Raw genomic sequence first — 15,648 nt, forward strand, 5'->3', positions numbered from 1 at the left:
TCCCCCCTGTCACGTGTAAAGGAGCAACTTGGACACTCAGGCAGGAAGGAAGCATGAGTTCAAGTCCGTTGCTCTCCCCATGTCCCCCATATATGGGGACTAGGTTGGCGGAGGGTGTGTAGAGAGCCCAGGATCACATTAGATAATTGGCACAGGGGTGAAAAAATGGGTTACAAAAATCGAGGGATAAAAATTTAATAATAAAAAAAAAAAGGCCTGCCAACTCAAACCCACAATGCAGTACTTTGTTTTCAAGTAGGCTATATTGTATCACAATGTCAGTAGCATAACAAAGTTACAAGAAAACCCTACCAATTAAAAAATGTCCCCCTGCATTTCCCTTTCCAAGTGCCACTATTCCAAAGTCCCCTCAGGACTCAGGTACATCAGTTAAACTATTTTCAGCAATGTTTTGTTTTTGGTGGGTAGATCTTGTTGAGCTTGTCATTTTGAAAGTAGCTCTCAAGTAAAAAATACTAATAATGGAGGATGGTCCTACTAGAGCTCATTGTGTAGGCTACCTCTCAGTTCCACCTCAGACTAGCTGCTGCCTCCAGTGTTGTGACATTTTGCACCATGTCCCCATGTGGACTTTGATATTCACTTGATCTGACTTGGTTTCCACTAAACCGTTTATTCATAATCCAGCTCTGCCCGTTTCTCCTGCATTTGGGTCCTACTTTTGCTGATGAACATCGTGACAACAAGCCTACATACTACATAGTACATACATGGTAAGACATCATATACTTAAAGGAGAATTCCATACTAGAAGGCTTTCTTACCTTTCTTTGTAGTTGTTACGTCCCCACCAAAGAGGTCCAGGTGTTTTTTTGTGCAAAAACTCCTTATTGGCCATTTCCCCTACCATAAGCCCTCAATGAATTGCATTGCATTGAATGGGGCTATGGGGTGTTATGCTAATTCGCTTATTTCCATCGAAATAAGTAGTAAAGTGTGCCGCTTGGGATATTATTTACATTATAAAGAGAGGATATATACAAAAAAATAATAATTTTGAGCGATGGAAATAAGCGAATTAGCATAACACCCCATAGCCCCATTCAATTAATGTAGGGCTTATGGTATGGGAAATAGCCAATAAGGAGGTTTTGCACAAAATAACACCTGGACCTCTTTGGTGGGGACGTAACAACTACAAATAAAGGTAAGAAAGCCTTCTAGCATGGAATTCTCCTTTAAGAATCATCATCATGATGAATCATACGTAAGCTAAGACCCTAACAGTGGAATATATAATGAAACTATGCATGCATATATTATACACACACACACACACACACACACACACACACACACACACACACACACACACACACACACACACATCCCATGTCTACATAAAGTGCGATCTAAGTTAAATAAGTTGAGCCTATGCATACGCCTGTAAGGTCGTAGGTGCTAGGGCAATTGCTACGGCAAGTGCTACTGGCTAAGATGGAGTCTAAAGAGGTGGGGTTTCAGACTAAGGCCACTGATCTGGATGACATTGAAAAATCTTAAAATCGGTTTCTGAGAGGACGAGCATTCCCACAAGTTTAATAACCATAAACCCTGGTTCACCAATCACCACCAATGTCAAACAGTTCAGTGGTCATAGTAAGAGGCATACAGAAAGGGGGATATAGTCATACATATATATATATATTAGGGGTGCACGGTGCACACAGGCATATATACTGTGCACCGATGTATCGGCCGACAATCGGTAGGGGCCGATGTTTGTCTTGTTAACTGCCATCGGGCGCATCGGTAAAAAAACTTGCCTTTCACCGATGGCAGTAGCCCATGTTCTGCTCTGCAGCCAAATCCGGTAATACACCCTTGTACGGAGATGTACAGTAGTTGGAGGCCATCGATATTGTCCTTTTCTTTTTGCTGAGGTTTGCGTGATCTGCGCAAAAGGACAGTTAACCCATTTTGGGCGGGAACCCCTTTTGGTGTTTTAAACATTATGTTATAATTTAGCTATTGAAAAATAGCAGATCTACAAGCTCATAGCGCGCCACCGAGTGGCGCGCTACGAGCTTGTAGGTCTGCTATTTTTGAAAAATCGTGAAAATATTTATTTCAGAAAACTGGAGGATTTAGAAGGATTTTTTTTAAATTTTGAGGTCAGGCCTAAATGGGTCAAATGATAAGGGACAATATCGGTGGCACCCAACTGTATAGAGCGGCTGCATGTCGCTCAGTGCACTGAGTCTGAGTGCAGTGATATTCCTCCTCCCCGCAGCCTCCCCCCCCCCCCCCCCCCCCCCCCCCCTCCGCTCACACACAGGCAGCGGGCGCACCACTCAAGACAGGACAGGACAACTAAACTTTTTTTCTTTCTTTTTCTTTTCAGTTTTGCCAAACTATAATCCACAAGTTAGTGACGGTGTGGGCGCTATAGTGAATACCCTTGCGCAGCGCGAGGTAATTAACACCAGCTGCAAACGATTCGGTCTTTGATTGTGTGATTAACGGATTATATAAAAATATTTTTGGGCCAAATAACAAATACAATAATAAGTAGGCTACTCGTCCATATAAGCGCCCATGGGCCGTTATTTGCAAACTTAGTCAGCCTCATTTATATTACCGTATATATACACACACACACACACAGCGTGTTGAGTTTGCAGCTCTCCTATTTTCTGCGCGCCTCTCACCGTGGCCTCACCACCTCACAACAGCACTCCACATCCCCAAAATAATCATTTGTGCCATACTCTGCCTATGCACAACCGATTGTTTTAATTCAAAGTGGTATATATCGATATTGAAGAGGCTTTGGATGTATAGTGGTTAATTGGAGTAGTCAGCTGTGGGGTGGGGGTAGGGAACTGTGATGGACATTGTGCATTTGTTTGTTTAACTGTATGTAATGTGTTTTTTGTTGTTGTTATTATTATTATTTATTTATTTAATTTGTTCCATATTTAATGTGTGTAATCCTGTTCCAATCATAGACCTTCATGGATCCCATTTACTAATGGGATCTATGTTCCTGTAGAAACTGAATTTGCACATGATTGCTCCAAATTCCTCCAGAACGATAAAACCTGGTTTCGTTTTTTCTTGTACAAATCTTATGTTCTCTAGTGGTCCAAAGTGTATTATTACCTACCAAGTGTCAGTGTGGTCTAAAAATACAATTTGTGTGTGTGAACAAGTGTGAACCAACCTATGAAACAAAGTTAATCTAAATCTAATTTACAGAAGATCTGCAGGTCAAATGTAAAACAAAGAATAAGATTGAGAATTAAATTGAATATCGAGACTTTTATTTCTATCTGCAGCATAATGTTGGTGTGACATGTTCAGTATACAGTATAACAGCAGTATCATAAAAATGAAACATGTAGCATCAGATGTAATGAAGCAGAAATAAATCATGACCGTCAGAAATAATGTAGATCTATATTGATGCAATGGGTGAAAAAAGAGGCTCTAACAAAAAGTCGACTGCACTACTTTTCGGTGTTAATAATTTCTCTAAAAAAATATCTGAAAGACCCAGTGAATAAGAAATATCACAAAAAAGAACAGGTCATTTAAACAGTATACCAGCTTGTAATTAAAAATGTAAAACAAAAAAATATCATCGTACAACACTACAACAGTGGATGTGCTAAGCTCTTGTCATAATATAAACACTAGGGTTTCTCTCCAGTGTGAATTTTCTGGTGTGTTTTAAGGTTGGACATTCGAGAGAAGTGTTGTCCACACTGATCACATCCATAGGGTTTCTCTCCAGTGTGGATTCTATGGTGTCTTTTAAGGCTGGACATTAGAGAGAAGTGTTGTCCACACTGATCACATCCATACGGTTGCTCTCCAGTGTGAATTATTTGGTGTGTTTTAAGGCTGGACATTGTAGAGAAGTGTTGTCCACATTGATCACATCCATAGGGCTTTTCTCCAGTGTGAATTCTCTGGTGTTTTTTAAGGCTGGACATTTCAGAGAAGTGTTGTCCACACTGATCACATCCATAGGGTTTTTCTCCAGTGTGAATTTTCTGGTGTGTTTCAAGGCTGGACATTCGAGAGAAGTGTTGTCCACACTGATCACATCCATAGGGTTTCTCTCCAGTGTGAATTCTCTGGTGGCTTTTAAGGGTGGACATTAGAGAGAAGTGTTGTCCACACTGATCACATCCATAGGGTTTCTCTCTAGTGTGAATTCTCTGGTGTGCTTTAAGACTGGACATTTGAGAGAAGTGTTGTCCACACTGATCACATCCATAGGGTTTCTCTCCAGTGTGAATTCTCTGGTGGCTTTTAAGGTTGGACATTAGAGAGAAGTGTTGTCCACACTGATCACATCCATAGGGTTTCTCTCTAGTGTGAATTCTATGGTGTGCTTTTAGACTGGACATTCGAGAGAAGTGCTGTCCACACTGATCACATCCATAGGGTTTCTCTCCAGTGTGAATTCTCTGGTGTGTTTTAAGGCTGGACATTTGAGAGAAGTGTTGTCCACACTGATCACATCCATAGGGTTTCTCTCCAGTGTGGATTCTATGGTGTCTTTTAAGGCTGGACATTAGAGAGAAGTGTTGTCCACACTGATCACATCCATACGGTTTCTCTCCAGTGTGAATTATTTGGTGTGTTTTAAGGCTGGACATTGTAGAGAAGTGTTGTCCACATTGATCACATCCATAGGGCTTTTCTCCAGTGTGAATTCTCTGGTGTTTTTTAAGGCTGGACATTTCAGAGAAGTGTTGTCCACACTGATCACATCCATAGGGTTTTTCTCCAGTGTGAATTTTCTGGTGTGTTTCAAGGCTGGACATTCGAGAGAAGTGTTGTCCACACTGATCACATCCATAGGGTTTCTCTCCAGTGTGAATTCTCTGGTGGCTTTTAAGGGTGGACATTAGAGAGAAGTGTTGTCCACACTGATCACATCCATAGGGTTTCTCTCTAGTGTGAATTCTCTGGTGTGCTTTAAGACTGGACATTTTAGAGAAGTGTTGTCCACACTGATCACATCCATAGGGTTTCTCCCCAGTATGAATTCTCTGGTGTGTTTTAAGGCTGGACATGTTAGGGAAGTGTTTTCCACACTGATCACAGCAATGGAGTTTTTTCTTTGTCAAGCGTCTTTGTTCATTCACCTCTGGGCAGTCAGAATGATAATGCAACACTGGATTGGAATAAATACAAAAGATTGTTGATAAGTAGACTTAAAAGTAATTGTTGTGCGACAAATCCCTGCCAGGTAGCTAACTAACAATGGCCTTAAAAACCTTAGCATGACTACAATATAGGAGTTAAGTGATTACTTAATCCTTAATCCTGCAAAACACAAATGATCTACAGCAAAGCTACTGATAATAGCTAATGGCTAATAATACAATTACTATATTGAGGGAATAAAAACAGAACAGTGTGAGTGAAAAGGGAGGTTAAGTAACATACCAAGGTCTTTGGGTTCCTCCTGTTCAGCAGAAATGTCCCTGGTGGGTTCGAGAGAGTTCATCTTCACCTGAAGTCTGCAGTCCACAGTCAGATGTGATCAGAAATTATCCTGGAGGAGTTGTGGAGAAATGACACAGACCAAGTCTTCTTATACCAGAGAGCCACTAACTGCTTTGAACGATAGACTAAGAGAACAATAGAACCATCTCTCCACCAATCACAGTCTAACATACTGTCCTCCACCCTCCCTCCTCCCCACAGATTTACTCACTCAATGGATCCAAAGTGGTCACACAATAAAAAGTATGGTAAGCATTTAAGATTAGACCAAGGACTGAGAAACTGTGATTTGTGTATTTGTTTACTGCTAGATTTGATTTGAATTTGTTTTGTATGAATTGAATTGAATTGAATTGAATTGAATTGAATTGAATTGAATTGAATTGAATTGAATAGAGGCTTATGCATGGGTCTCTAATGGGGATCCTTTATTAAAAATAAACATACAATAAAGCAGCAATAGTAACAATGCCTATACTGTACCTCTAACATTACAAGTGTTATTATGATCTACTAAATCGTATGTCATGTTACTGACTGGAATTGTCAAGAACAAACTGGACTCCTATAGCCTACACACCATCAATACATTGAATGTTTTGCTTGAATTAATTGTTTAACTTGGGTATTTCGGCGGTGAGCATAAACACCTTCCTTCCATCAAAACTCTGGAGACTGTTCTCTCTTTAGTCAGCAGGTTTATTGACAGTCAGAAGTGTAAAACTGAAAACAGACAAAAAGCATAGTCAAACTATGCTTACTGTAAAGTGCAAACATATTGCATGTATAAACTGTAAACTGCATATATAAATTGCATGTCATTGAATTACTAATGTAACAATTAAATATGCATTGCATATTACACAACTTCAACAAATGTAATTAGTAGGCCTAATTACTTTAAAGGCTACTGATGTCTGCACTCTAATGCCGAATTAAAGTACAAAACACAAATGTCACATTGACATAAACACTGATGCACTGTTGTATAACACCATGCATATTAGAGAAGCAATAAGAGAAACTTAGGTAGGTATACTGTGAGACGTGAGTAGAACTAGACAGAGAATCACTTGACAGGCATTCTCACATCAAACTTGATAAAACGTACTTTCCATACAGAAAATAATGAACTGCAAATATTCATCAGGTGAAAAGGTTACAATACATACCAACAATGCTACGACTGGGAGAACATTAGAGCAGATGTTTGCAGATACAATAAACAGGAGCTCTGGTCTGCATGTGTGATGGTTAGTTTGCAATGAAAATCTAATGCACTTCCTGAAAGGTCACATGATGTGTGTCACATGACAAAACTGAGAGCCTACTTCCTGTATTTCTTAAAGAGACACTACTTGCCATAGGAAACAATGAATTAGCTTATTTTCAAAATAAAACCCAAAACATGAAATAAACAACCGTAACAGAACAATGTTCATTTCAATGTGCTTTTATTTGCCAAAAAACGCAAACCCAGGGATGTCAGCAGTTAATTTCCAGTTATTGATCAAGTTCTTCACTGTACAATATAATTGTTATTTAAAATTATAAAAGGTTTAGCCCTATGTGAACGAAATAATGTTTTTGATTATTGGACATTAAACTCAATTCACATGCCAAATTCACAATTGCACATTTTTACAATCTATAGCAATGTAGTCATTTTAACAGTAGGCTAGTAACCTAACTGTATGGACATATATTGTCTAAAGCATGACAATGTATCTCAAATATATAATGTCAAGACTTAATTGATTTGATTTAACTGTGGACCCTTGTTTTTTTCAAGATCCTTCCACAATTTTCACAAATGTTCTGTGCAACTGTTAAAGACAGTTGCTTTAAGCTGATAACACATCACATCACAATGCGTTATATTTATCTGCACAGATCATTTACCAAATTATTAATTCACAAAGCTCAAATACATAAATATACTAAATATACTATCTAATATACAGCAAATCTGCATGTCAAATTACAGTGAAACAAGGAATAAGATTGAGAATTCAATTTAATATTGTGACTTGTGTATTTCTATCTGCAGCATAATGTTGGTGTGACATGTTCCACAAAAGCAATACAGTATAACAACAGTGTCACAATAATACAACATGTTTAGTTTGGTTTATTTCGAACCTTTCACATGTATAACAATACAATCTCAATGTACATGTACAAATATAGTACAGGTAAAAATCTCTCTCTCTCTGTTTAAAAGTAGGCTACTATTGTGAATCAGTGGACCATGACAGCTTAAACACAACTCTTCTTTACTTTCAAAACTCAGAGTCAATAATGAAGGCATAAAAGGCAAAGCAACATCATCACACATCATGTTGTATGTCAAGACTGAAGTAGTCGATCCCAGATAATCCCCCCAATCATCACAAACAACACAGGAATATGCAAGAGCGCAGCACAATCAAACAGCTGTCAGTGAGACATAACAGCTACATGTAAAAAATCTCTCTCTCTCTTTGTTGGGGCGACTTCTCCGGACTTTTGGGCGAATTCTCCGGACTTTTGGGGGCGAATTCTCCGCGCGTTGGGGCGACCGCTCTTCCCGTTGTGGCGACTGCTCTTCCCGTTGAGGCGACCGATCTTCGCCGCTTTGGGCGAGTTGGAAAAGGGACGAGCCGTCTCGTATTCGGTAAAACACTGCCAGTTCTCAGAGCAATGGCCCAACGCGAAAAAAGTTGAGATTTAACTCGTGTCATATTCAGCCAGTCTTCAACCGAAGCCCTGTTGTACCATGCAATTGCAGCCTATATTTCATGAGCTGTGGTGCGCTTGTTAGGCGTACACTCTCTCAATTAGGGATTTTCCGAGAGGTTAATTTCACTGATGTGTACAACCTTTATTCAAATAGTTGAAAATGTATTCATTAAAAAACTGAGCACATGTATTTTTGATCTATAAGGCCAAACCTCATTTGAAAGAATATAGTATATGAGTATATGACAGCCTTTTAAAATCTTTATAATATTATAATTTTAAAGCTGTGCTACCAAACTAATTACATCACAGTCTGTTTGCACAAATCTGGGTCAAATCAATTAAGCAGCAGGAGCTGCCTATAAGCTCCCATATTCTCAATATTAAATAAAAAATATGTACTGTATGTTTATCATACCTATTAAATTAAAATTTGCACTAAAAAACATGCTCGACAGTCAGGAACTGTAACCAAATAATGGCCCGGTGCAGAACGGTGCAAAGATAAATAACGGCCTACTGCAAATAGCAGCCTAGTTCCTTATAAGCGCCCGGGGTCCAAATCGATTTAGCATATTAACAGCCCGGGCTACTATTTGGAAAAATACGGTATACAAACATCGGTATCGGTGACTATCGGCTATATTGTTTTTTTTAACATCGGTATCGGTATCGGCCAAGAATTTCCACATCGGTGCACCCCTAATATATATCCACACAAGGAGGAACACATTGAAAAAGGAAGTCAATTGTCAGCCAAAAGAGAGGTTAATCTGAAAGCCGGCTAACAAAACAGGTTTTTGGCCATGAACAACGCTGTGTCACTGGAAGACAAAGACTGTATTGCCAAGATGGCTGACCATGTCTGAACATTGAGTTGTTTTCCACTCTCTTTGACAGCTTGTTTTGCTCACTTTCCTGCAGAGACGTTTCCTCTAGTGTCCGTGTCAATAAAGTCAATCCTCCACAGTGTCAACCAACCTCCCACAAAGTAAGGCCTATACTCTATATGCTTGCAGGCTAGATATAAAAATATATATATAATGTGATGATATCAATCCCGCTCCAATGCACATGTGGAGCCAGTTGCACCACCCCACACTAAGTTCAAACTTAGCATAGCTTGCCATTTAAGCTGTAACTACGCTTAAGTTTGAACTTAGTGTGAGACTAGAACTAGACACTTGCTGTTACTGTACACAGGATGTACTTCCTGTGCCAGCTGAGGAAGTTGAACTTGCCACAGGGACTGTGTGGGTGGAGTTTTACTGCAAATGTGCACGCAAATGTGCACACACACACACGCACGCACGCACGCACGCACGCACACACACACACACACACATACACACACACACACACACACACGAACAAGAAAAAGCTTTGAACAAAAAACATTATACATATGCAGTACATTATACATGAACTTGTGAAATGGGATTGGGACATACTGCATAATGAGTACTTTTTTATCTTTTTTATCCCACGATTTTGCAACCCAGTTTTTTCACCCAGTGCCAATTATCTAATGTAATCCTGTGCGCTACACTTCTTCTGCCAACCTGGGGGGCAGCGGACTGACCTCATGCCTCCTTCTATGCATGAGGAGTCCAAGCTGCTTCTTTTCACCTGACAGGGGGGAATTTCCCTGGCCGGACGTAGCGGGTGGAAGGAACACGTTATTCCAACCAGTTCCTTTCCCCTCCATCAGGCGCCCCAGCATGTTTTTGTGAGGGTACCTACCCTAGGGGACATGGGGAGAACATGCAAACTCCACACAGAAAGGCCCTTTCGCCAACCCCGCCACGGGTATGGGCACTGATGGAGGGAATGGGCACTGAGGAGGCCCTATGGACACTGAGGAGGGAACTTTTACTTTTTACGCAAGTACATTTTGAACACCAGACTTTTACTTGAAGCATTAGTACAGTATTTCTACATTGCGACATTCAGTTTTACTTAACCCATTTACTGTAGCACTGATATTATTGATTCTAAAAATACCTTCTAAATCCTGACCTAAGTTTTCTGAAAAACTGCAAAAAATTCAAAAATGTCATGCTGCTATATATCGTATACATACTGTAGCAACAAGAACCCCAAAAGGGGCCATCCCGAAGGGTTAAAAACAACACCAAAAAGGGTTCCCGTCCTGAATGGGTAAAACAATGTCAGTACTTGAATCAATACTACTGAATGTACTATATGAATGCCACAGTGCACACGTAAACATAACCACTCTGTCTCACTCACAGACACCATTTCACTAGTAAGAGACAATTTAGTTTGACAATTTCTTGAAACGAAATGAGATGAATGTGGAATGGGATGAGGAACCCAAGGTTAGGGCAAGACTCAGGGTTGGGGTGAAGTCTCGGGAGCTGACGGCCATCGTTGGTCTACTCCTAGCAGAAATAGCCGATCTACAAGCGCAGCACTCACACCCATGATTTGTCTGTTGTGAAGCAGATCAAACAAGCCGGTCGCATGTGTAGGATTGTCAAGGATTGGCTGTGGTGAGTTGAATGAGGAGGGGCTAATGAGAATGGGGAGTGGCTGCCACTCCCCATTCTCATTAGCCCCTCCTCATTCACAATCACCGTATCCACTATACACCTGCCTCCAGACTCTCCATTCCTCAACCTAAGTTAAACACAACTAAATTTAAAAATCACAAAACAGTCACAATGTGTTTGGCGTTTCACCATCTTTCCTTTATTGGAATGTTTGCCTTGTATATGGATGTGATTCTTCTTCATTGTTTTCACATTAATCGTAGTTTTTTTTCCCACATAGAATATGTTGTCCTTTCCTTTGAATATTTTTTTCTTTTTATAATTGTTTTTTAACTTCCCGGTATTTTTTTCTTTTTTTTTACATGCTCAGGCAGGGTCACTCATCAGACAACTTGCACTAAACAAAACAAGTGATTGACAAAATTGGTGCACACAAAAATGTTCAAAATGTTTTTCTTTATATGATTTTTTTTTTTTATAAACAAAGTCATTAAGTCAAGGCAAATAAAACACATTTGTCACATTTTCCAAAAAGTAACCAGGCATGGCATTACATCATCAAACACATCCTACTGCAATTCACAGTTAAAAACATACCCAAGAAACGAAGAAGGAAAAAGAAAAAAAGAAAGAACGACAAAAGAACGGCCTACTTTTAGTAGAACGGTCAAGTAACTTTTGCAAATAATTCTAGTTCTAGTCAGACAATCAGAACATACGGTAGTGAAAGTGATAGTCAAGTTGTCAGTCACAGACGTGTATTCATCTTCTACTTTTCTGTTATCACCGAAATATCTCGTCCTTATGTGTCAAACACCAGCCATTTGATATGCAGGCATCTTAAAAGAAAGAATTATTTGCAATTGATTACCATTGTCTGGTCTGATATTATTTTTTATTCTACAATCCACAGCAATTGCTCAGATGGTGCAGCCAGGATAAGAGATGGTGTCACGTAACATCTTGGCTGTATTTCAAGCCATTGCATTTCCCGAGCCTGCAAAGCGAGACCAGCTTTGGTTTTGAACACTGTCTACACGCGTCTGCACAAGACATCATCATCAGCAGAAAGGTCCTTGCATGCTACTGAACAGTACAGTACTCCACAGGGCGACATCATCACATAACATGATGTTATATTTCACTGTTTACTTAACGAAAGTATAAAGTTAGCATTTTTTGTTTTTTGTTCGCAAGCGAGAGGAATGAACAACAATCCACTGTTACAGATGTTCTGGTCAATTTAACCCCTGCCACTTGTTTCTCATGTTTATTGAAAAAAAGTAGGCAAAGAACAAGGAATATCAAAATAACCCAAGTACAATGGAGTATTTACACTGTTGGTACGATATGTAGGCCAACATGGTTTCAGTTCTCACTGAGCCTGCAGGAGAGGGATTTTCTACTGACATTTTCTTTCTAAAACAAAAGCCAAGAAGTCATACACATATTATTGGTGTCACTTGAGAGAGTGATTTCTAAAATCAGGTGTACCAGAAAGAAGTGATTTTGGGAGTCCCAGCTAACAATAGGTCAGGGAGAGAGACAGGGGAGTGTGTGTGAAGTTTGTTAGTTTTGTTTGACTCAAGTTAATGTGGGATTATCCCTGTTCCCAAACGTTTTAGCTCGAGACACAACAATATTTTATGTCTCCCCGGGACCCAAACCTCTTAAACGTGTATTTTCTAATTTTGGTCATTTCTTGTAGGTAACAAAAAATAGAGGGATGTTTACTCGCGACCCGTGAATGGATTGGTGACCCATGTTTTGGGAAACAGACTGTGGGATGAAAGCAGTGCAGAGTGTCAGAGAGAGAGAGAGACGGGGGGTGGGGTGGGGGCTGCTGGAATCTGTAGGCCTACCTACAAGACTACTTCTGTTGTCCACCACCAGCCTGAGCAGTGCAGTGTCAGAGAGAGAGAGAGACGGGGGGTGGGGGCTGCTGGAATCTGTAGGCCTACCTACAAGACTACTGTCAGAGAGAGAGACGGGGGGGGGCTGCTGGAATCTGTAGGCCTACCTACAAGACTACTGTCAGAGAGAGAGAGAGAGACGGGGGGGGGCTGCTGGAATCTGTAGGCCTACCTACAAGACTACTTCTGTTGTCCACCACCAGCCTGAGTCATTCTTGTAAGACGTGTACCTTTTGTAACGTAGTAAAGAAAATTAATAAATTAATCCCTGCTTGGCTGGCAGCGGTGGCCGAACGGATTGCAGAGCGGTCTTGATACCGGAAGGTCGCCAGATCGAATCAGCGGTCCGACACGTTAAAATGACCACCGCTGAAGTGCCCTTGAACAAGGCATTGAACCACTACGATGAAATGTTCTATGAGCAGGGCCTGGCTGGAAACAAGTTATTGAGCTTAGCCCAGATACCCTGGGTAAATATAGTGCATATAATGCTGATTTCTCCAGGGTTTATACCTGTCCTGTTGGTAACGGTTCGTTCACCACCGTGTCAACACAGGACCAGAAACATATTTTTCGATTCTTAACATTCGCACGGAGCAACGTGTGCCGTGCGTGCAGGCCATTATGATAATATTGTTCTCTGCTGACGTTTTAAAAACACATATATATGACAATTTGGTCACTTGGCTCAATAATAGAGAGAGAGGGAGAGAGAGAGATTGTACCAGAAATAAGGAGGGATATCTATCTGGCACACTGCGACTGACTCGCTCACTTACAGAGTGGGTTGGCAGAACAACAACAGTGCCAAGGACAATGTGATCCAGAGACACATCTGATGAGAACATTTCACTGTCAAGTTAGAAGATGCCTTAGAAGATGTGTCTTCAATATGGCTGGGATTGAAGTTCTAGTCTTGTCTGTTTCAAGTAACTAAACATACAGAAACCAAAACAAAAATATGACAGAAATTAGCACGCATGGAGATGTAACTATACACAGTATGTCACACGTTCACAATTAGACAGCAGAAGAAATAAGGGGTCGTCAAAATCAAATTTGGTCTTAAAGTAAACTTTAGGTTCAATTCCAAGTCTGAAGGAAGGATCCATATTATGTGTATTTGGACTGTAAACTACAGTAAAACTTTACCAAATTCATCCAATATACAGTATAGCTGGAGATTAAGACTTGATGTTTACACTCATTAGAGCCCAGTCTGTTGTTTAACCACACAAACCCTATAGGGCTGTTGTGGTGCCACAGATGGAAAACCCATTCATTTTTCCCCATAGAGATTTCCAAACATATTTATATAAATTAGATTTGAAGATGGGAACCAAAAGGCATCCAGACTCCTGGTGAATCAAGATTATAAAACATTTGATGATGTGTAAAATATATATATATATATATATATATATATATATATATATATATATGGGGTTCTGGGGTGAACATTCAGCGAAGATAGCCGATCTACAAGCTCACAACGAGTCGCAACACTTTGGCGAATTCATTTGGTGTTGAGAGGGAAAAAAGGACCATAGAAGAACAAACTGAAATAAAGATAGCCTGTAAAGGCTAAAGTTTGGAGGAGAGAGGCTGCCGGGCAGGGGGGGTGGGTATTTTAGCATCAAATGCAGAGGGTATATGTATGAGTGACAAATAAACCCCTCTCTTCTTATGTCATGTAACAGATAACATGTGGCAACACGTTGATATGGCTGGGATTGAATGGAGCACATATCTCAATGTTAATTCACAATATACCGTGGGGGGGGGGGGAATCTAAGCTGTAGTTACAGTAAAGGGCAACATGATAATGTGGAACAATAGGTTTTTAAAAAATTACTTATTTTTGCAACGCTTCCTTTTGCCTTTGTTGCATCCTAAAAGGCACTCAACCTTTCATTCTATTAAGGAAAAACAAGGGTTCTTTTAATCGGTTTCATTGGTGTCACGCATTGGAAAATTGCAGATCTGCAAGCTCACAACACTGTCCACATTGCGATTCGACACGTTTGGAGCTTGTAGATCTTCAGGCTGCTTAAGCTTATGTTTTGACAGTATGGCACAGACTTTAGAACTAAGTTAAACAAAGGCAGAACAAAACAACATCTCCACCCAAGATCATTGTGTTCAATATGCAAAGGAAAATGAACCCTGATGCAATATATGGCAGGTCTTCCGTCGACATGGCAAACTACAGTACATAACTACGTCACCAAGTTATTTGTTTTCCCTTGTGTGCAAAGGAGGTAAAAAATAAAAGACATCGTATAAAATGAACATTTAGGACATGGCTCGTTCAGCATCCCTGCATTTACACTCAAAATGAGAGCGATGAAAGGTAGAAAATGATCTGAGGCGTCCAGCACCAGAAGAAAACGGTTGATTCATTGTTAAAAGGGGTGTAAGTGATTTCTTCTTTATTTTTTAAATTATTATTATTCTTTTTTTTTAAGGATAAAAGGAGTAGTTTACCCCAAAATATTTATTCTTTTCTATTAATTACACACCCCATGAAGCCTTGTATTTATGGAGATTTAGTTTTTGTCACATTCCTGACCCTGAGCCAATAATTCGATGACCGGGGAATCGATCGACCACCAGGAAAAAATCACCATGAATTCAAGGCTTCATGGGGGGTGTCATATTTTTGGGTCAACTACTCCTTTAAAGCTCAACATTGTGATAGTAATCATTACTACAGAGTGTGTGTTCAGTAACACTAGTGTTACATAGCTCAACATTCTGATAGTAATCATTACTACAGAGTGTCAGTATTAACAGGAGTCTTCCCGCATCTCTCCAGATCTTTTTTTGGTAAACAATAACATAAAGTAGGCCTACATTTTGAGGTACGGTTGTACCAATTCATTTCCATCCAATCAGGAGAGAAGTGTATCGGCTTCAATTTCATAGTGTTCCAGTTCCAATTGTGTCTGCTCTTTTCCTGTATTAGTATCAGAAATTCAGAAACATCATCTTTATTGTTAAATAGG

At 39.9% G+C, this 15,648-nt stretch overlaps 1 long non-coding RNA gene across 2 annotated transcripts; it reads right to left on the minus strand.

The window, feature by feature from the left end:
- Nucleotides 1-3,327: 3,327 nt before the first annotated feature.
- On the minus strand, nt 3,328-6,781 carry LOC306916436. 2 transcript variants are annotated; one of them, XR_013788976.1, is made up of 4 exons: nt 6,663-6,753; nt 6,141-6,213; nt 5,431-5,539; nt 3,328-5,155 (listed from the first exon to the last, which is right to left on the minus strand). It is a non-coding gene; the product is annotated as an uncharacterized lncRNA (long non-coding RNA). The 2 variants fall into 2 exon arrangements; XR_013788975.1 differs by lacking the exon at nt 6,141-6,213 and having other exon boundaries at nt 6,663-6,781.
- Nucleotides 6,782-15,648: the final 8,867 nt, after the last annotated feature.

The sequence above is a fragment of the Electrona antarctica genome (genome assembly GCF_951216825.1).
Source record: "Electrona antarctica genome assembly, chromosome: 23".
Lineage (NCBI taxonomy): Eukaryota > Metazoa > Chordata > Actinopteri > Myctophiformes > Myctophidae > Electrona > Electrona antarctica.